Source organism: Hordeum vulgare, chromosome 7H (genome assembly GCF_904849725.1).
Source record: "Hordeum vulgare subsp. vulgare chromosome 7H, MorexV3_pseudomolecules_assembly, whole genome shotgun sequence".
Lineage (NCBI taxonomy): Eukaryota > Viridiplantae > Streptophyta > Magnoliopsida > Poales > Poaceae > Hordeum > Hordeum vulgare.
In genome coordinates, this window is record NC_058524.1 from 250,423,367 (window position 1) to 250,443,645 (window position 20,279).

Sequence of the window (20,279 nt, forward strand, 5' to 3'; positions counted from 1 at the left end):
CCGTGGCAGTCAGCACCTGCAAGACCCAACTTTCAGCAGCAACAGTACAAGTACCCGGTGTTCCGCCAGAATTATCAGCCTCAGCAGTAAGTCAAGCCAGTAGTCAAACCGCCGAACAACAGTGGAGTCAAGACCAACCCTCCGGGGCAAGTCACCTGCTTTGGGTGTGGTCAGACTGGGCACTATTCCAGGCAGTGCCCCAACAAGAAGCCCGACGCACCGCGTCCCAATGCACCCAACCCCGGTCAAGGTGCACCAGGGAGGAACCAGGCCCCCCGCAACCAATAGTTCAATGGTAGGGGCCGGATCAATCACATCACTGCAGAAGAAGCACAGGAAGACCCGGACTGCATTCTGGGTATGTTCCTCGTCAACTCAACTCCAGCAACAGTGTTGTTTGATTGTGGTGCCTCGCATTCTTTTGTTACTCAAGGGTTTGTGGAAAAATGCGGTTTAAAACCCACTTTACTCCGCGGGCAGATGGCAATCCAAACCCCGGGAGCAGTATTAAAGACCAACCAAGGGTGTAGAAGGGTTGAGATAGTTATCAATGGGACGAGTTTCTTGGCAGACCTCATTGTGCTTAAATCACAAGGTGTGGAAGTAATCCTCGGTATGGATTGGTTGGCCAAGCACCAGAGTCTTTTGGACTGTGCCAACATAGCCATCACCATGATAAGCAACCAAGGGGTCAAGGTCAAGTTCGTCTCCGAGCCAGTATCGGCTCATGCACCTCGAGTCAACAGTCTCTCCGAGGTAGAGCTTGATCGAGTGCCTATAGTCTGTGAATACCCGGACGTCTTTCCTGACGAGCTACCCGGAATGCCTCCTGACCGAGACATTGAGTTCATCATTGAGCTTATGCCCGGATCGAGGCCTATTTATAAAAAGCCTTATAGGATGGGTTCCGAGGAGTTGGCAGAGCTGAAGAAGCAGCTGGATGAGCAACTCAGGAAAGGGTTCATTCGTCCGAGTGTGTAACCTTGGGGATCACCTGTTCTGTTTGTTTCAAAGAAGGATGGTACCATTCGACTCTGCGTCGACTACCGTTCCCTTAATGCAGTCACAATTAAGAACAAGTACCCGCTCCCCAAGATCGAAGACCTGTTTGACCAGTTAAATGGGGCCAGGGTATTTTCCAAGATCGATCTCCGATCGGGATACTACCAGTTGAAGATCCGACCAGAAGATATACCCAAGACTGCATTCGTGACCCGGTACGGTCTATATGAATGTACGGTCATGCCCTTCGGTTTGACAAATGTCCCAGCCTACTTCATGTACCTCATGAACAAGGTATTCATGGAATATTTGGACAAGTTTCTCGTCGTGTTCATCGATGACATACTAATCTTTTCCAAGTCCGAAGAAGATCATGAGCAACACCTGAGGCTAGTTCTGGGAAAGCTTCGAGAGCACCAACTTTATGCCAAATTCAGCAAGTGTCAGTTCTGGCTAAATGAAGTTGGATTTCTAGGTCATACCCTAACGGCACGCAGTTTAGCCGTGGATCAGTCCAAGATTTCTACAGTGACCAACTGGGAATCACCCAAGGACGTGAAGGATGTCAGGAGTTTCCTCGGGCTCGCGGGATACTACCGCAAGTTTGTCGAGGGATTCTCCAGCATCGCTCAACCTATGACTCAGCTCTTGAAGAAAGGCCGGAAGTTCGAGTGGACACCGGCGTGTGAAGCAAGCTTCCAGGAGTTGAAGAAGAGGCTAACTACCGCCCCGGTATTGGCTACTCCGAACATCAACAAGGAATTCGTGATATATTGTGATGCCTCGGGAACCGGGCTCAGTGGAGTCCTGATGCAAGATGGCAGGGTCGTGGCGTACTTGTCACGGCAACTGCGACCGCATGAGGAGAACTACGCCACCCATGATCTCGAGCTAGCAGCTGTAGTGCATGCTCTGAAGACGTGGCGACATTACCTTCTGGGAAAGCGATGCGAGATAGATACAGACCACAAAAGTTTGAAGTATATCTTCACCCAGAGGGAGCTGAATATGAGACAGCGGAGATGGCTTGAGTTAATCAAGGATTACGACCTCAGCATTCAGTACCATCCCGGCAAGGCGAATGTGGTAGCCAATGCCCTGAGCCGGAAGGCAGGCTCCTTGAACGTCGCGCTCAAGGAAAGGTTACCCGCCTTGTATGAAGAGATGGAGGGCCTAGGACTTGAGATAGTCGAACCAGGGTACCTGGCCAACCTCGAAGTCAAGCCTACTCTGGCAGATGACATGAAGGAAGCCCAGAAGGGGCACAAGAGTATCGAAGGCCTCAAGAGGAAGGTGCGAGAAGGCAAAGCCCCTGGATTCTCGATTGATGAGCAAGGAGTATTGTGGTACGGGAAGCGCTTATGCGTACCCAACAAGGCCGAACTTAAGGACTTGATCCTGCAAGAGGCACATGACACACCGTACTCTATCCATCCAGGTGGTACCAATATGTACCAAGACATCCGAGAACGATTCTGGTGGCATGGCATGAAGAGGGAAATTGGCTCCTATGTCGCTAAATGCGATGTATGTCAGCGAGTCAAGGCTGAACACCAGCGACCCACTGGATTGCTACAACCTCTTCAAGTGCCAGAATGGAAGTGGGATATAGTCGGCATGGACTTCATCACCGGGTTGCCCCGGTCGAATAAGGGTCATAACTCCATTTGGGTCATAGTTGATAATTTGACCAAGGTGGCCCATTTCATCCCCGTTAACACCACTTACGATGGCAGCCAGCTGGCCAGTCTGTACATTCATCGAGTGGCGAGTCTCCATGGAGTTCCCAAAGAGATTGTGTCCGACCACGACACGTAGTTCACCTCAAGATTCTGGAAGAAGTTTCAACAAGCTCTCGGAACCAAACTCTCCTTCAGTACGGCTTTCCACCCGCAGACGAGCGGACAGACCGAGAGGGTAAACCAGATACTTGAGGACATGCTCTGCGCTTGTGTTTTGGCCCATGGTGCCAAGTGGGAAGACTGCCTACCATTTGCTGAGTTCTCTTACAACAACAACTACTAGTCCAGTCTTCAAATGGCCCCATTCGAAGCATTATATGGGCGGAAATGCCGCACCCCACTCAATTGGACCGAAACCGGTGAAGGGCTAGTTTTCGGACCAGAAGCACTGCAGGAAGCATGGGACAAGGTTCAGCTTGTCCGAGAGAACTTGGAGGCAGCTAAGTCAAGGCACAAGAGCTATGTGAACCCTCGCCGCAGAAACGTGGAGTTTGTTTCCGGAGACCAAGTGTACTTGCGAGTCACGCCTCTCAAGGGGACCAAGCGTTTCCACGTCAAGGGGAAGCTAGCTCCAAGGTTCGTTGGACCCTTCAAGATCATGGCAAGGCGCGGGGAAGTAGCTTATCAGTTAGAGCTACCTCCCGAACTTTCAGGTGTGCACAATGTGTTCCACGTGTCACAGCTCAGGAAGAGTTTGCAAGTGCTGAACCGTCCCGATCTTTACAAGGACATTGATCATCAAGCTATTGACCTTCAACCGGACCTTACCTACCGCGAGAGACGGATCCGCATTTTGGACGAAGCAGAGCGTTGCACCAGAAGCCGCACCATCAAGTTTTTCAAGGTTCAGTGGAGCAACCATACCACAGCAGAAGCCACATGGGAACGTGAAGACTATCTCCGATCAGAGTTTCCCGAGCTGTTTAACGTTTAGCTTAGGAATCGCGGGGACGAGATTCTTGTAAGGGGGATAGGTCTGTCACACCCTGTTTTTCACCCCAAGTTTTTTGTGTTGCAAAAATCAGAGCTTGTTAAAACTTTTTCAAATAATGTTGTGAGTGCAATGTCAGCCCTTGTTTGAGTGTATGCTTGCTTGTTTGATGACTCAAACCCATGAAAAACTTATTATTTTGCTCTCATCAAAAACCCTTTTTTCATTTACATCAAGATCACCTTCATCATGTTGGGATACACTACTAGCTCATGAAGCCAAGTGGCACTTCCAACCAAAGTTGGTGATCTGATCCTAATATCATTTTCATTCATTAAAAACATTATTTGGTGATTTAAAATATTATTTTTCTATTTTATATACGTGTCTATTTCTAAGGCCAATAATGATATTTCCACAAGGAAAATTACTTTCCTGCCTTAGAAAATTCTGAGTAAATTCATGGAAGCTCAGAAGGACATATATTTTCCATACATAAGATTTTCAACCCTATTTTATATTAATATTATTTGAGTAAAACCCTGAAAACCATTTCTGCCTGTTTTAGCTTTTTGAGATGTTTCCAAAGGAAATTATCTCAGTAAATTCCCATAAAATTACAGGAGCCCTCCCAAACCATATTAGGTGCTCACTTAAAATCTCACCTTGATCCAAGGTGGGGAAGTGCACTTAAAGATCCCAAAACCCTCTCTGTCGAGAGTAGAGTTGGAACAACTCTACATTGCAAAGCTTCTCCAATGGAGCTGAAACTTTGCAGAGGTGTTTAACACCCCAAATGAGGACTCCACACCAAAAATGGGATTTGTGAGACTCTGTTTGGCCATACTGCCTTTGTAAAGGATAGTACTGGTCACTTTGAGACATTTTCAAGTTTGCAAAGCCAAACTTGTTCAATGGAGCTCAGATTTGGTGGAACCCCATGTTTTTACCCCAAGACCAAACCTGTTAAGTTTCATTTACAGTGGTGGAGTGGAAGCACCCCAAGTCACTGTCGAACACGTACTAATAGGAAGGTAAAAACCTTCCTAGCCACTGTTTTACCCAATGTCAAGGCCCCAAACTTGGTGGGTTAGAGCACCCGAACACCCTGAACACCCAATCAACCAGCCCCTCCCCAACTCCAAGCACAAGTGACAAGAACTCCAATTTGAGCTGCAGGAAAGTACTGGCAACACTAGTGTTCCTTGCTCCCTTGACCAGCTCGAGCTCCCACTAAACCACAACGGCTAGGCACACCCCCAGCAACACTCAGGACATGGAGGACACGTCCCAAGTGCCCCAGAGCGAGCCAGCATGCCGTGGCATGCCAAAACTGCGCTCTGGGCGCGCTGCAGAGAGCCACCCGCAAGGGGCCGACGCTCCGGCCGGTCCCAGCCTCCCCAGTTATGTCCAAGCGCTCCCCCGACAACCATTCAGTGCAAAGCTACCCCAGGGACCCTCTCCCCCTCACGCAAGAGCTCAGGCAATGGACACGGTCGATGCAGCTCGTCCCCACTCGCTTTCCCTCTGCGGCCGTTGCACCAGGAGGCCCTAAACCACGTCCCGAACCCGTGGTTTCGCGGCCAGCACCTCACTGTGCTTGCACGCGTGCCACAGTGAGTCACCGGCGTGCCCGAGTCGGGTCACCGTCATTGGCCTATAAATAGACCCCCCCCCGGCACTCCAGCACCCTCCAAGCATCTTCAGCACAACCAGTAGACACTCCCTAGCCGCCCAATCGAGCTCGCAGAGCCCCGGTGCTCGAGATCGACCGAGGCCCCTCCGCCTCGAAGCTCCGGTCGATCTCCGGCTACACGTCGGCTCCTGCGCTGCCCGACCTCTCATTACACTCCCCTCGACACCAGGAACGTTTCCCCTAACTCTCCCGAGCGAATCCATACCCCTAGCCCCTAGTTCATCGCGAACCCGAAACCCTTCCGCCACGAGCACCTCGTCCCCGGCAACCCAGACCACCTCCGGTGACGTCCCGACCATGAGCAGGTAGGCGGAGGCACGAGGAACCCGTTCCCGTTCCTAGCTAGGCCTGAGGACAACGGCAGCCTCGCCGGCGTCCATCTCCACCTCTCTGGCCGGAGGTAGGAGAAGGACCCGACAGGTGGAGCCCACCTGTCGGTGTCCTGGGGCAGCCAGCGTGCGCAGCCGCTGACGCTGACCCCAAGTGCCCGCAGGTCAGGTTTAAACCTTGCCCGCGCGCGCCTGGTGGCCAGGCGTGCTGGCTGGGCCGACTGGATCTGTTTCCCCTGGCCTTTTTCTTTTTTTAATCCAGCAAACTAAATGATTTTTATAAAAAGATTTAGCCAGTAGGAAAATATAATTCTTCCACCAGTATTTTTCTAAAAACGAGTAGTATTTGATTCTATAATAGTTGACATTTATCAAAAACAGAAACTATGTTGGTATAATAAAATGATATTAAAACGCACTTGTTTGCTTCTGTTTGCTTTTAAATAAATATGCTTAGCTAATAAAACAATAGGAAACATTTTTCAAAATAATACCCTGAATTTATTCAAGCCTTGCAACATTTTTAGAAGCACTTTGTGATATGTTTTAGTGAGAGCTAGTATTTATTTATTCCTTTCTCGATGGTAGAGTTACCGAGTGACGGAGGATCCGGAGCGGAAGACCTCGAAGACCCCGGATACCTAGCTGACCAAGGCAAGCAGCCCTTTGACCATGACTTGAGCATATGAAATGATGCATGCTAGAATAGCAAGTACCTTTTCCGTTGCATGTGATCACAGTGCCGGTTCATCATTGATATGATGGTACCGAAGGCTTCTTCGAAGCACTTGCATGATAGTAATGATATTCGCATGGCTCCTCGGAGCACAAACATGATGAGCTGACCCTACTGTCTATGAGGATCATGCTACTGTCATGTTGATTAATAACGTTATAAGATCCTTGCATTGAGCTTGACCCTACCCCTTGAGGGTCATGTTGTTACCATATTGACAAGTAATGATAGAGCATATTATCACAAGCATAATGTTGAGTTAAATAAAGAGTTTATGAAAACCCCGTCGGGTGCCACTAATGCCCGAGGGTGATGATGAGTTGGTGATCACTTTTGGTGAAGTGATGCACCGGTGATTTTGGTGTGAGTATGGTTTCGGAAATGGATTAGATTTATGATGTGTCGACCGTCCCAACCTTACCCAGTACGACCACGATACCCCTTTATGGGACGGGGCTTTGTTGATTACTCTGGTCGGTACTAGCAAAGAGCCACATTACTAGTGGCGGGAGTGATCGGTGTCACTCTCGTGATGGGGTCATGCCAGGTAGGACGACTATGCCATTATTATGAGTTCCAGGCACACCATTGGTCCCTGCATGGTTGTTACAGTCCAGAGTCGGTGCTCGTAAGACGTACAACATGTGGGCTGGGTACCAATCGAGTGGATCTCTTTGTCTAGTATCGTCATGGGAAAGATGATGATCGGGTACTTACCTCGGGTATATGTGATATACCGCGAGTCGTGGATGACACGGAAGTTTCCCGTTTCTGGTGGGTCCAACGTACTACCTCTCCAGAGTGTAAACTATTCGAATAGCCATGTCCACGGTCAAGGACAGTTGGGTGGTGCTGCTTAAACTACGTCCTGAGTTTCCGCATAAACCAAGTGTGTGTGCGTGGTGTTAAAAAGGTGTTGATATAATCATGATGATCACAATAATATGACCAAGTTCGGTGACTTGACATATAGGGTAAACCCGGATGGTTTAGCCCTCATTAATATCTTGAGGATATGACAAGTCCGATGACTTGGCATATAGGGTGAACCCAGTGTGTTCAACCCTTGATAGATATGTCAATATCTGTAACCTGTTATTCGCATGTAGTTCCTTAACTTGTTGCACATACTTGATCATACCACCACATCGCATTCCACTCAAGATATCTGTTACTGTTATTCATTACCATATATACGTCATGGGCTGTTTGCGAGTACATTCAAATTACTCATTGGCTTGCCACTGGTTATGTTATAGACCAGATATGGAAGGACCGGAGTTTGGCGATGAGTACGTCGTCGGAGACGGACCTGCGATCTAGGACGCTTTCGAGTCAGAATGCCTGTCGGTGTAGGCTTGATGGCATGGGCACCGCTTAGCCCTTACGAGTTTCCGCTACTCGATGTATCCATTTTATTTGGCTTTAGGCCTTGCTCTTCAACCCGACCTTCTGGTCATTTGATGTAATAATTTGGTACTTGGATGTAAGACTCTATTATTCAGTATCTGTGTTCAGTGAACATTGGTCCTTGGGGTCACTGGGCACGACGAACTCGACTTGCTAGTCGGGGTCCCCACAATGCAACATGAGGACTTCCGAGGAGGTCACCCATCCTAGTACTACTCTCGCCCAAGCACGCTTAACTTCGGAGTTCTGATGGGATCCGGTGCTTTAGTGCTGGTATGATCGCATCCGACAGGCAACTATCTATTTGTTCCTTATGCTTGCCCCTCCCGTGTCCATTGCCACATTTGCCTCGACAACGGAGACGAGTTTAACACAAGAATTTCACCGCTCCCTCTCTACCCCGACAACACGAGCACCGCCAAGACCTCTGTGACTTTTCCCACCGCGCTTGACACCCAACGACGCCGCCCCTAGACACGTCAACAAGGTGACGCAACCTAAAACATATCACAAATGTTAAAACTAAGAAAACTAGTAAACGTCAAAAATAAGAAAACGAGGTCATATAGATCACGCTCCCGCGTAATCCTTGTCACGTGGCGCAAAAATATTTAAAAAGGGGAATGCAACACGAAGCAAAAATATTTAAAAAGGGGAATGCAACACGAGGACTTCCCAAGAGGTCACCCATCCTAGTACAACTCTCGCCCAAGCACGCTTAACTTCGGAGTTCTAATGGGATCCGATGCTTTAGTGCTGGTATGATCGCATCCGACATGCATCTATCTATTTGTTCCTTATGCTTGCCCCTCCCATGTCCATTGCCACATTTGCCTCGACAAAGGAGACGAGTTTAACACAAGAATTTCACCGCTCCCTCTCTACCCCGACAACACGAGCACCGCAACGACCTCTGTGACTTTTCCCACCGTGCTTGACACCCAACGACGCCGCCCCTGGACACGTCAACAATGAGACGCAAGCTAAAACATATCACAAACGTCAAAAATAAGAAAACTAGTAAACGTAAAAAATAAGAAAACGAGGTCATATAGATCACGCTCCCGAGTCATCCTTGTCACGTGGCGCAAAAATATTTAAAAAGGGGAATGCAACACGAGGACTTCCCAGGAGGTCACCCATCCTAGTACTACTCTCGCCCAAGCACGCTTAACTTCAGAGTTTTGATGGGATCTGGTGCTTTAGTGCTGGTATGATCGCATCCGACATGCAACTATATAAGTGTTCCTTATGCTTGCCCCTCCCGTGTCCATTGCCACATTTGCCTCGACAACGGAGACGAGTTTAACACAAGAATTTCACCGCTCCCTCTCTATCCCGACAACACGAGCACCGCCACGACCTCTGTGACTTTTCCCACCGCGCTTGACACCCAACGACGCCGCCCCTAGACACGTCAACAATGAGACGCAAGCTAAAACATATCACAAACGTCAAAAATAAGAAAACTAGTAAACGTCAAAAACAAGAAAGCGAGGTTATATAGATCACGCTCCTGCGTCATCCTTGTCACGTGGCGCAAAAATATTTAAAAAGGGGAATGCAACACGAGGACTTCCCAGGAGGTCACCCATCCTAGTACTACTCTCGCCCAAGCACGCTTAACTTCGGAGTTCTGATGGGATCGATCCGACATGCAACTATCTATTTGTTCCTTATGCTTGCCCCTCCCGTGTCCATTGCCACATTTGCCTCGACAACGGAGACAAGTTTAACACAAGAATTTCACCGCTCGCTCTCTACCCCGACAACACGAGCACCGCAACGACCTTTGTGACTTTTCCCACCGCGCTTGACACCCAAGGGCGCCGCCCCTAGACACGTCAACAATAAGACCCAAGCTAAAACATATCACAAACGTCAAATATAAGAAAACTAGTAAATGTAAAAAATAAGAAAACGAGGTCATATAGATCACGCTCCCGCGTCATCCTTGTCATGTGGCGCAAAAAAATTTGAAAAGGGGAATGCAACACGAGGATTCCCAGGAGGTCACCCGTCCTAGTACTACTCTCGCCCAAGCATGCTTAACTTTGAAGTTCTGATGGGATCCAATGCTTTAGTGCTGGTATGATCGCATACGACATTCAACTATCTATTTGTTCCTTATGCTTGCTCCTCCCGTGCCCATTGCCACATTTGCCTCGACAACGGAGACGAGTTTAACACAAGAATTTCACCGCACCCTCTCTACCCCGACAACACGAGCACCGCCACGACGTCTGTGACTTTTCCCACCGCGCTTGACACCCAACGACGCCGCCCTAGACACGTCAACAATGAGACGCAAGCTAAAACATATCACAAACGTCAAAAATAAGAAAACTAGTAAACGTCAAAAATAAGAAAACGAGGTTATATAGATCACGCTCCCGCGTCATCCTTGTCACGTGGCGCAAAAATATTAAAAAAGGGGAATGCAACATGAGGACTTCCCCCGAGGTCACCCATCCTAGTACTACTCTCGCCCAAGCACACTTAACTTCGGAGTTTTGATGGGATCCGGTGCTTTAGTGCTGGTATGATCGCATCTGACATGCCACTATCTATTTGTTCCTTATGCTTGCCCCTCCCGTGTCCATTGCCACATTAGCCTCGACAACGGAGACGAGTTCAACACAAGAATTTCACCGCTCCCTCTCTAGCCCGATAACACGAGCACCGCCACGACCTGTGTGACTTTTCCCACCGCGCTTGAGACCCAACGACGCCGCCCCTAGACACGTCAACAATGAGACGCAAGCTAAAACATATCACAAACGTCAAAAATAAGAAAACTAGTAAACGTCAAAAATAAGAAAACGAGGTCATATAGATCACGCTCCCGCGTAATCCTTGTCACGTGGAGAAAAAATATTTAAAAAGGGGAATGCAACACGAGGACTTCCCACGAGGTCACCCATCCTAGTACTACTCTTGCCCAAGCACGCTTAACTTCGGAGTTCTGATGTGATCGATCATACATGCAACTATCTATTTGTTCCTTATGCTTGCCCCTCCCGTGTCCATTGCCACATTTGCCTCGACAACGGAGACGAGTTTAACACAAGAATTTCACCGCTCCCTCTCTATCCCGACAACACGAGCACCTCCACGACCTCTGTGACTTTTCCCACCGCGCTTGACACCCAACGACGCCGCCCCTAGACACGTCAACAATGAGACGCAAGCTAAAACATATCACAAACGTCAAAAATAAGAAAACTAGTAAACGTCAAAAACAAGAAAGCGAGGTTATATAGATCACGCTCCTGCGTCATCCTTGTCACGTGGCGCAAAAATATTTAAAAAGGGGAATGCAACACGAGGACTTCCCAGGAGGTCACCCATCCTAGTACTACTCTCGCCCAAGCACGCTTAACTTCGGAGTTCTGATGGGATCGATCCGACATGCAACTATCTATTTGTTCCTTATGCTTGCCCCTCCCGTGTCCATTGCCACATTTGCCTCGACAACGGAGACAAGTTTAACACAAGAATTTCACCGCTCCCTCTCTACCCCGACAACACGAGCACCGCAACGACCTTTGTGACTTTTCCCACCGCGCTTGACACCCAAGGGCGCCGCCCCTAGACACGTCAACAATAAGACCCAAGCTAAAACATATCACAAACGTCAAATATAAGAAAACTAGTAAATGTCAAAAATAAGAAAACGAGGTCATATAGATCACGCTCCCGCGTCATCCTTGTCATGTGGCGCAAAAAAATTTAAAAAGGGGAATGCAACACGAGGATTCCCAGGAGGTCACCCGTCCTAGTACTACTCTCGCCCAAGCATGCTTAACTTTGAAGTTCTCATGGGATCCAATGCTTTAGTGCTGGTATGATCGCATACGACATTAAACTATCTATTTGTTCCTTATGCTTGCTCCTCCCGTGCCCATTGCCACATTTGCCTCGACAACGGAGACGAGTTTAACACAAGAATTTCACCGCACCCTCTCTACCCCGACAACACGAGCACCGCCACAACGTGTGTGACTTTTCCCACCGCGCTTGACACCCAACGACGCCGCCCTAGACACGTCAACAATGAGACGCAAGCTAAAACATATCACAAACGTCAAAAATAAGAAAACTAGTAAACGTCAAAAATAAGAAAACGAGGTTATATAGATCACGCTCCCGCGTCATCCTTGTCACGTGGCGCAAAAATATTAAAAAAGGGGAATGCAACATGAGGACTTCCCCCGAGGTCACCCATCCTAGTACTACTCTCGCCCAAGCACACTTAACTTCGGAGTTTTGATGGGATCCGGTGCTTTAGTGCTGGTATGATCGCATCCGACATGCCACTATCTATTTGTTCCTTATGCTTGCCCCTCCCGTGTCCATTGCCACATTAGCCTCGACAACGGAGACGAGTTCAACACAAGAATTTCACCGCTCCCTCTCTAGCCCGATAACACGAGCACCGCCACGACCTGTGTGACTTTTCCCACCGCGCTTGAGACCCATCGACGCCGCCCCTAGACACGTCAACAATGAGACGCAAGCTAAAACATATCACAAACGTCAAAAATAAGAAAACTAGTAAACGTCAAAAATAAGAAAACGAGGTCATATAGATCACGCTCCCGCGTAATCCTTGTCACGTGGAGAAAAAATATTTAAAAAGGGGAATGCAACACGAGGACTTCCCACGAGGTCACCCATCCTAGTACTACTCTCGCCCAAGCACGCTTAACTTCGGAGTTCTGATGTGATCGATCATACATGCAACTATCTATTTGTTCCTTATGCTTGCCCCTCCCGTGTCCATTGCCACATTTGCCTCGACAACGGAGACGAGTTTAACACAAGAATTTCACCGCCTCTCTACCCCGACAACACGAGCACCGCCACAACCTCTGTGACTTTTCCCACCGCGCTTGACACCCAACGACGCCGCCCCTAGACACGTCAACAATGAGATGCAAGCTAAAACATATCACAAACGTCAAAATTTAGAAAACTAGTAAACGTCAAAAATAAGAAAACGAGGTCATATAGATCACGCTCCCGCGTCATCCTTGTCACGTGGCGCAAAAATATTTAAAAAGGGGAATGCAACAAGAGGACTTCCCAGGAGGTCACCCATCCTAGTACTACTTAAAAAGGGGAATGCAACAAGAGGACTTCCCAGGAGGTCACCCATCCTAGTACAACTCTCGCCCAAGCACGCTTAACTTCGGAGTTTTGATGGGATCTGGTGCTTTAGTGCTGGTATGATCGCATCCGACATGCAACTATCTTATTGTTCCTTATGCTTGCCCCTCCCGTGTCCATTGCCACATTTGCCTCGACAATGCAGACGAGTTTAACACAAGAATTTCACCGCTCCCTCTCTACCCCGACAACACGAGCACCGCCACGACCTCTGTGACTTTTCCGACCGTGCTGGACACCCAACGACGCCGCCCCTAGACACGTCAACAATGAGACGCAAGCTAAAACATATCACAAACGTCAAAAATAAGAAAACTAGTAAACGTCAAAAATAAGAAAGCGAGGTTATATAGATCACGCTCCTGCGTCATCCTTGTCACGTGGCGCAAAAATATTTAAAAAGGGGAATGCAACACGAGGAATTCCCAGGAGGTCACCCATCCTAGTACTACTCTCGCCCAAGCACGCTTAACTTCGGAGTTCTGATGGGATCGATCCGACATGCAACTATCTATTTGTTCCTTATGCTTGCCCCTCCCGTGTCCATTGCCACATTTGCCTCGACAACGGAGACGAGTTTAACACAAGAATTTCACCGCTCCCTCTCTACCCCGACAACACGAGCACCGCAACGACCTTTGTGACTTTTCCCACCGCGCTTGACACTCAAGGGTGCCGCCCCTAGACACGTCAACAATAAGACCCAAGCTAAAACATATCACAAACGTCAAATATAAGAAAACTAGTAAATGTCAAAAATCAGAAAACGAGGTCATATAGATCACGCTCCCGCATCATCCTTGTCATGTGGCGCAAAAAAATTTAAAAAGGGGAATGCAACACGAGGATTCCCAGGAGGTCACCCGTCCTAGTACTACTCTCGCCCAAGCATGCTTAACTTTGATGTTCTGATGGGATCCAATGCTTTAGTGCTGGTATGATCGCATACGACATTCAACTATCTATTTGTTCCTTATGCTTGCCCCTCCCGTGCCCATTGCCACATTTTCCTCGACAACGGAGGCGAGTTTAACACAAGAATTTCACCGCACCCTCTCTACCCCGACAACACGAGCACCGCCACGACCTTTGTGACTTTTCCCACCGCGCTTGACACCCAACGACGCCGCCCTAGACACATCAACAATGAGACGCAGGCTAAAACATATCACAAACGTCAAAAATAAGAAAACTAGTAAACGTCAAAAATAAGAAAACGAGGTCATATAGATCACGCTCCCGCGTCATCCTTGTCACGTGGCGCAAAAATATTAAAAAAGGGGAATGCAACATGAGGACTTCCCCCAAGGTCACCCATCCTAGTACTACTCTCGCCCAAGCACGCTTAACTCCGGAGTTTTGATGGGATCCGGTGCTTTAGTGCTGGTATGATCGCATCTGACATGCAACTATCTGTTTGTTCCTTATGCTTGCCCCTCCCGTGTCCATTGCCACATTAGCCTCGACAACGGAGACGAGTTCAACACAAGAATTTCACCGCTCCCTCTCTAGCCCGATAACACGAGCACCGCCACGACCTGTGTGACTTTTCCCACCGCGCTTGAGACCCATCGACGCCGCCCCTAGACACGTCAACAATGAGACGCAAGCTAAAACATATCACAAACGTCAAAAATAAGAAAACTAGTAAACGTCAAAAATAAGAAAACGAGGTCATATAGATCACGCTCCCGCGTAATCCTTGTCACGTGGAGAAAAAATATTTAAAAAGGGGAATGCAACACGAGGAGTTCCCACGAGGTCACCCATCCTAGTACTACTCTTGCCCAAGCACGCTTAACTTTGGAGTTCTGATGTGATCGATCAGACATGCAACTATCTATTTGTTCCTTATGCTTGCCCCTCCCGTGTCCATTGCCACATTTGCCTCGACAACGGAGACGAGTTTAACACAAGAATTTCACCGCCTCTCTACCCCGACAACACGAGCACCGCCACAACCTCTGTGACTTTTCCCACCGCGCTTGACACCCAACGACGCCGCCCCTAGACACGTCAACAATGAGATGCAAGCTAAAACTTATCACAAACGTCAAAATTTAGAAAACTAGTAAACGTCAAAAATAAGAAAACGAGGTCATATAGATCACGCTCCCGCGTCATCCTTGTCACGTGGCGCAAAAATATTTAAAAAGGGGAATGCAACACGAGGACTTCCCAAGAGGTCACCCATCCTAGTACAACTCTCGCCCAAGCACGCTTAACTTCGGAGTTCTAATGGGATCCGGTGCTTTAGTGCTGGTATGATCGCATCCGACATGCATCTATCTATTTGTTCCTTATGCTTGCCCCTCCCATGTCCATTGCCACATTTGCCTCGACAAAGGAGACGAGTTTAACACAAGAATTACACCGCTCCCTCTCTACCCCGACAACACGAGCACCGCAACGACCTCTGTGACTTTTCCCACCGTGCTTGACACCCAACGACGCCGCCCCTGGACACGTCAACAATGAGACGCAAGCTAAAACATATCACAAACGTCAAAAATAAGAAAACTAGTAAACGTAAAAAATAAGAAAACGAGGTCATATAGATCACGCTCCCGAGTCATCCTTGTCACGTGGCGCAAAATTATTCAAAAAGGGAAATGCAACACGAGGACTTCCCAGGAGGTCACCCATCCAACTACTACTCTCGCCCAAGCACGCTTAACTTCAAAGTTCTGATGGGATCCGGTGCTTTAGTGCTGGTATGATCGCATCCGACATGCAACTATCTATTTGTTCCTTATGATTGCACCTCCGTGTCCATTGCCATAGTTGCCACGACAACGGAGACGAGTTTAACAAAAGAATTTCACCGCTCCCTCTCTACCCCGACAACACGAGCACCGCCACGACCTCTGTGACTTTTCCCACCGCGCTTGACACCCAACGACGCCGCCCCTAGACACATCAACAGTGAGACGCAAGCTAAAACATATCACAAACGTCAAAAATAAGAAAACTAGTAAACGTCAAAAATAAGAAAACGAGGTCATATAGATCACGCTCCCGCGTCATCCTTGTCACGTGGCGCAAAAATATTTAAAAAGCGGGATGCAACACGAGGACTTCCCAGGAGGTCACCTATCCTAGTAATACTGTCGCCCAAGCACGCTTAACTTCGGAGTTCTGATGGGATCTGGTGCTTTAGTGCTGGTATGATCGCAACCGACATGCTACTATCTATTTGTTCCTTATGCTTCCCCTCCCGTGTCCATTGCCACATTTGCCTTGACAACGGAGACGAGTTTAACACAAGAATTTCACCGCTCCCTCTCTACCCCGACATCACGAGCACCGCCACGACCTCTGTGACTTTTCCCACCGCGCTTGACACCCAACGACGCCGCCCCTAGACACGTCAACAGTGAGACGCAAGCTAAAACATATCACAAACGTCAAAAATAAGAAAACTAGTAAACGTCAAAAATAAGAAAACGAGGTCATATAGATCACGCTCCCGCGTCATCCTTGTCACGTGGCGCAAAAATATTTAAAAAGGGGAATGCAACACGAGGACTTCCCCAGAGGTCACCCATCCTAGTACTACTCTCGCCCAAGCACGCTTAACTTCGGAGTTCTGATGGGATCGATCCGACATGCAACTATCTATTTGTTCCTTATGCTTGCCCCTCCCGTGTCCATTGCCACATTTGCCTCGACAACGGAGACGAGTTTAACACAAGAATTTCACCGCTCCCTCTCTACCCCGACAACACGAGCACCACAACGACCTTTGTGACTTTTCCCACCGCGCTTGACACTCAAGGGCGCCGCCCCTAGACACGTCAACAATAAGACCCAAGCTAAAGCATATCACAAACGTCAAATATAAGAAAACTAGTAAATGTCAAAATTAAGAAAACGAGGTCATATAGATCACGCTCCCGCATCATCCTTGTCATGTGGCGCAAAAAAATTAAAAAAGGGGAATGCAACACGAGGATTCCCAGGAGGTCACCCGTCCTAGTACTACTCTCGCCCAAGCATGCTTAACTTTGAAGTTCTGATGGTATCCAATGCTTTAGTGCTGGTATGATCGCATACGACATTCAACTATCTATTTGTTCCTTATGCTTGCCCCTCCCGTGCCCATTGCCACATTTTCCTCGACAACGGAGACGAGTTTAACACAAGAATTTCACCGCACCCTCTCTACCCCGACAACACGAGCACCGCCACGACCTCTGTGACTTTTCCCACCGCGCTTGACACCCAACGACGCCGCCCCTAGACACGTCAACAATGAGAGGCAAGCTAAAACATATCACAAACGTCAAAAATAAGATAACTAGTAAACGTCAAAAATAAGAAAACGAGGTCATATAGATCACGCTCCCGCGTCATCCTTGTCACGTGGCGCAAAAATATTAAAAAAGGGGAATGCAACATGAGGACTTCCCCCGAGGTCACCCATCCTAGTACTACTCTCGCCCAAGCACGCTTAACTTCGTAGTTTTGATGGGATCCGGTGCTTTAGTGCTGGTATGATCGCATCCGACATGCAACTATCTGTTTGTTCCTTATGCTTGCCCCTCCCGTGTCCATTGCCACATTAGCCTCGACAACGGAGACGAGTCCAACACAAGAATTTCACCGCTCCCTCTCTAGCCCGATAACACGAGCACCGCCACGACCTGTGTGACTTTTCCCACCGCGCTTGAGACCCATCGACGCCGCCCCTAGACACGTCAACAATGAGACGCAAGCTAAAACATATCACAAACGTCAAAAATAAGAAAACTAGTAAACGTCAAAAATAAGAAAACGAGGTCATATAGATCACGCTCCCGCGTAATCCTTGTCACGTGGAGAAAAAATATTTAAAAAGGGGAATGCAACACGAGGACTTCCCACGAGGTCACCCATCCTAGTACTACTCTCGTTCAAGCACGCTTAACTTTGGAGTTCTGATGTGATCGATCAGACATGCAACTATCTATTTGTTACTTATGCTTGCCCCTCCCATGTCCATTGCCACATTTTCCTCGACAACGGAGACGAGTTTAACACAAGAATTTCACCGCCTCTCTACCCCGACAACACGAGCACCGCCACAACCTCTGTGACTTTTCCCACCGCGCTAGACACCCAACGACGCCGCCCCTAGACACGTCAACAATGAGATGCAAGCTAAAACATATCACAAACGTCAAAATTTAGAAAACTAGTAAACGTCAAAAATAAGAAAACGAGGTCATATAGATCACGCTCCCGCGTCATCCTTGTCACGTGGCGCAAAAATATTTAAAAAGGGGAATGCAACACGAGGACTTCCCAAGAGGTCACCCATCCTAGTACAACTCTCGCCCAAGCACGCTTAACTTCGGAGTTCTAATGGGATCCGGTGCTTTAGTGCTGGTATGATCGCATCCGACATGCATCTATCTATTTGTTCCTTATGCTTGCCCCTCCCATGTCCATTGCCACATTTGCCTCGACCAAGGAGACGAGTTTAACACAAGAATTTCACCGCTCCCTCTCTACCCCGACAACACGAGCACCGCAACGACCTCTGTGACTTTTCCCACCGTGCTTGACACCCAACGACGCCGCCCCTGGACACGTCAACAATGAGACGCAAGCTAAAACATATCACAAACGTCAAAAATAAGAAAACTAGTAAACGTAAAAAATAAGAAAACGAGGTCATATAGATCACGCTCCCGAGTCATCCTTGTCACGTGGCGCAAAAATATTTAAAAAGGGAAATGCAACACGAGGACTTCCCAGGAGGTCACCCATCCAACTACTACTCTCTCCCAAGCACGCTTAACTTCAAAGTTCTGATGGGATCCGGTGCTTTAGTGCTGGTATGATCGCATCCAACATGCAACTATCTATATGTTCCTTATGATTGCACCTCCGTGTCCATTGCCATAGTTGCCTCGACAACGGAGACGAGTTTAACAAAAGAATTTCACCACTCCCTCTCTACCCCGACAACACGAGCACCGCCACGACCTCTGTGACTTTTCCCCCCGCGCTTGACACCCAACGACGCCGCCCCTAGACACGTCAACAGTGAGACGCAAGCTCAAACATATCACAAACGTCAAAAATAAGAAAACTAGTATACGTAAAAAATAAGAAAACGAGGTCATATAGATCACGCTCCCGCGTCATCCTTGTCACGTGGCGCAAAAATATTTAAAAAGCGGGATGCAACACGAGGACTTCCCAAGAGGTCACCTATCCTAGTACTACTGTCGCCCAAGCACGCTTAACTTCGGAGTTCTGATGGGATCAGGTGCTTTAGTGCTGGTATGATCGCAACCGACATGCTACTATCTATTTGTTCCTTATGCTTGCCCCTCCCGTGTCCATTGCCACATTTGCCTTGACAACGGAGACGAGTTTAACACAAGAATTTCACCGCTCCCTCTCTACCCCGACATCACGAGCACCGCCACGACCTCTGTGACTTTTCCCACCGCGCTTGACACCCAACGACGCCGCCCCTAGACACGTCAACAGTGAGACGCAAGCTAAAACATATCACAAACGTCAAAAATAAGAAAACTAGTAAACGTCAAAAATAAGAAAACGAGGTCATATAGATCACGCTCCCGCGTCATCCTTGTCACGTGGCGCAAAAATATTTAAAAAGGGGAATGCAACACGAGGACTTCCCCAGAGGTCACCCATCCTAGTACTACTCTCGCCCAAGCACGCTTAACTTCGGAGTTCTGATGGGATCGATCCGACATGCAACTATCTATTTGTTCCTTATGCTTGCCCCTCCCGTGTCCATTGCCTCATTTGCCTCGACAACGGAGACGAGTTTAACACAAGAATTTCACCGCTCCCTCTCTACCCCGACAATACGAGCACCGCAACGACCTTTGTGACTTTTCCCACCGCGCTTGACACTCAAGGGCGCCGACCCTAGACACGTCAACAATAAGACCCAAGCTAAAACATATCACAAACGTCAAATATAAGAAAACTAGTAAATGTCAAAAATAAGAAAACGAGGTCATATAGATCACGCTCCCGCATCATCCGTGTCATGTGGCGCAAAAAAATTTAAAAAGGGGAATGCAACACGAGGATTCCCAGGAGGTCACCCGTCCTAGTACTACTCTCGCCCAAGCATGCTTAACTTTGAAGTTCTGATGGTATCCAATGCTTTAGTGCTGGTATGATCGCATACGACATTCAACTCTCTATTTGTTCCTTATGCTTGCCCCTCCCGTGCCCATTGCCACATTGTCCTCGACAACGGAGACGAGTTTAACACAAGAATTTC

General features: G+C 48.2%; 19 non-coding genes across 19 annotated transcripts; all 19 read right to left on the reverse strand.

Annotated features, from left to right (window-relative positions):
* Nucleotides 1-8,014: 8,014 nt before the first annotated feature.
* Nucleotides 8,015-8,133, reverse strand: LOC123414788. Its single transcript, XR_006614709.1, has one exon. It is a non-coding gene; the product is annotated as a 5S ribosomal RNA (ribosomal RNA).
* Nucleotides 8,134-8,500: 367 nt separating this feature from the next.
* LOC123413975 lies at nucleotides 8,501-8,619 on the reverse strand. The gene has a single exon (XR_006614072.1). It is a non-coding gene; the product is annotated as a 5S ribosomal RNA (ribosomal RNA).
* Nucleotides 8,620-8,952: 333 nt separating this feature from the next.
* Nucleotides 8,953-9,071, reverse strand: LOC123415009. The gene has a single exon (XR_006614915.1). It is a non-coding gene; the product is annotated as a 5S ribosomal RNA (ribosomal RNA).
* Nucleotides 9,072-9,831: 760 nt separating this feature from the next.
* Nucleotides 9,832-9,949, reverse strand: LOC123413755. The gene has a single exon (XR_006613869.1). It is a non-coding gene; the product is annotated as a 5S ribosomal RNA (ribosomal RNA).
* Nucleotides 9,950-10,281: 332 nt separating this feature from the next.
* Nucleotides 10,282-10,400, reverse strand: LOC123413806. The gene has a single exon (XR_006613920.1). It is a non-coding gene; the product is annotated as a 5S ribosomal RNA (ribosomal RNA).
* Nucleotides 10,401-11,587: 1,187 nt separating this feature from the next.
* LOC123413889 lies at nucleotides 11,588-11,705 on the reverse strand. Its single transcript, XR_006613997.1, has one exon. It is a non-coding gene; the product is annotated as a 5S ribosomal RNA (ribosomal RNA).
* Nucleotides 11,706-12,037: 332 nt separating this feature from the next.
* On the reverse strand, nucleotides 12,038-12,156 carry LOC123414966. Its single transcript, XR_006614875.1, has one exon. It is a non-coding gene; the product is annotated as a 5S ribosomal RNA (ribosomal RNA).
* Nucleotides 12,157-12,970: 814 nt separating this feature from the next.
* Nucleotides 12,971-13,089, reverse strand: LOC123413682. Its single transcript, XR_006613804.1, has one exon. It is a non-coding gene; the product is annotated as a 5S ribosomal RNA (ribosomal RNA).
* Nucleotides 13,090-13,849: 760 nt separating this feature from the next.
* LOC123414007 lies at nucleotides 13,850-13,967 on the reverse strand. The gene has a single exon (XR_006614102.1). It is a non-coding gene; the product is annotated as a 5S ribosomal RNA (ribosomal RNA).
* A 332-nt stretch (nucleotides 13,968-14,299) lies between these two features.
* On the reverse strand, nucleotides 14,300-14,418 carry LOC123413915. The gene has a single exon (XR_006614020.1). It is a non-coding gene; the product is annotated as a 5S ribosomal RNA (ribosomal RNA).
* Nucleotides 14,419-15,175: 757 nt separating this feature from the next.
* On the reverse strand, nucleotides 15,176-15,294 carry LOC123414641. Its single transcript, XR_006614569.1, has one exon. It is a non-coding gene; the product is annotated as a 5S ribosomal RNA (ribosomal RNA).
* A 333-nt stretch (nucleotides 15,295-15,627) lies between these two features.
* Nucleotides 15,628-15,746, reverse strand: LOC123414764. The gene has a single exon (XR_006614687.1). It is a non-coding gene; the product is annotated as a 5S ribosomal RNA (ribosomal RNA).
* Nucleotides 15,747-16,078: 332 nt separating this feature from the next.
* LOC123413902 lies at nucleotides 16,079-16,197 on the reverse strand. The gene has a single exon (XR_006614009.1). It is a non-coding gene; the product is annotated as a 5S ribosomal RNA (ribosomal RNA).
* A 759-nt stretch (nucleotides 16,198-16,956) lies between these two features.
* LOC123414044 lies at nucleotides 16,957-17,074 on the reverse strand. Its single transcript, XR_006614132.1, has one exon. It is a non-coding gene; the product is annotated as a 5S ribosomal RNA (ribosomal RNA).
* A 333-nt stretch (nucleotides 17,075-17,407) lies between these two features.
* LOC123413891 lies at nucleotides 17,408-17,526 on the reverse strand. Its single transcript, XR_006613999.1, has one exon. It is a non-coding gene; the product is annotated as a 5S ribosomal RNA (ribosomal RNA).
* A 757-nt stretch (nucleotides 17,527-18,283) lies between these two features.
* Nucleotides 18,284-18,402, reverse strand: LOC123414652. The gene has a single exon (XR_006614582.1). It is a non-coding gene; the product is annotated as a 5S ribosomal RNA (ribosomal RNA).
* Nucleotides 18,403-18,735: 333 nt separating this feature from the next.
* On the reverse strand, nucleotides 18,736-18,854 carry LOC123413805. Its single transcript, XR_006613919.1, has one exon. It is a non-coding gene; the product is annotated as a 5S ribosomal RNA (ribosomal RNA).
* A 332-nt stretch (nucleotides 18,855-19,186) lies between these two features.
* On the reverse strand, nucleotides 19,187-19,305 carry LOC123413814. Its single transcript, XR_006613928.1, has one exon. It is a non-coding gene; the product is annotated as a 5S ribosomal RNA (ribosomal RNA).
* Nucleotides 19,306-20,065: 760 nt separating this feature from the next.
* LOC123414045 lies at nucleotides 20,066-20,183 on the reverse strand. Its single transcript, XR_006614133.1, has one exon. It is a non-coding gene; the product is annotated as a 5S ribosomal RNA (ribosomal RNA).
* Nucleotides 20,184-20,279: the final 96 nt, after the last annotated feature.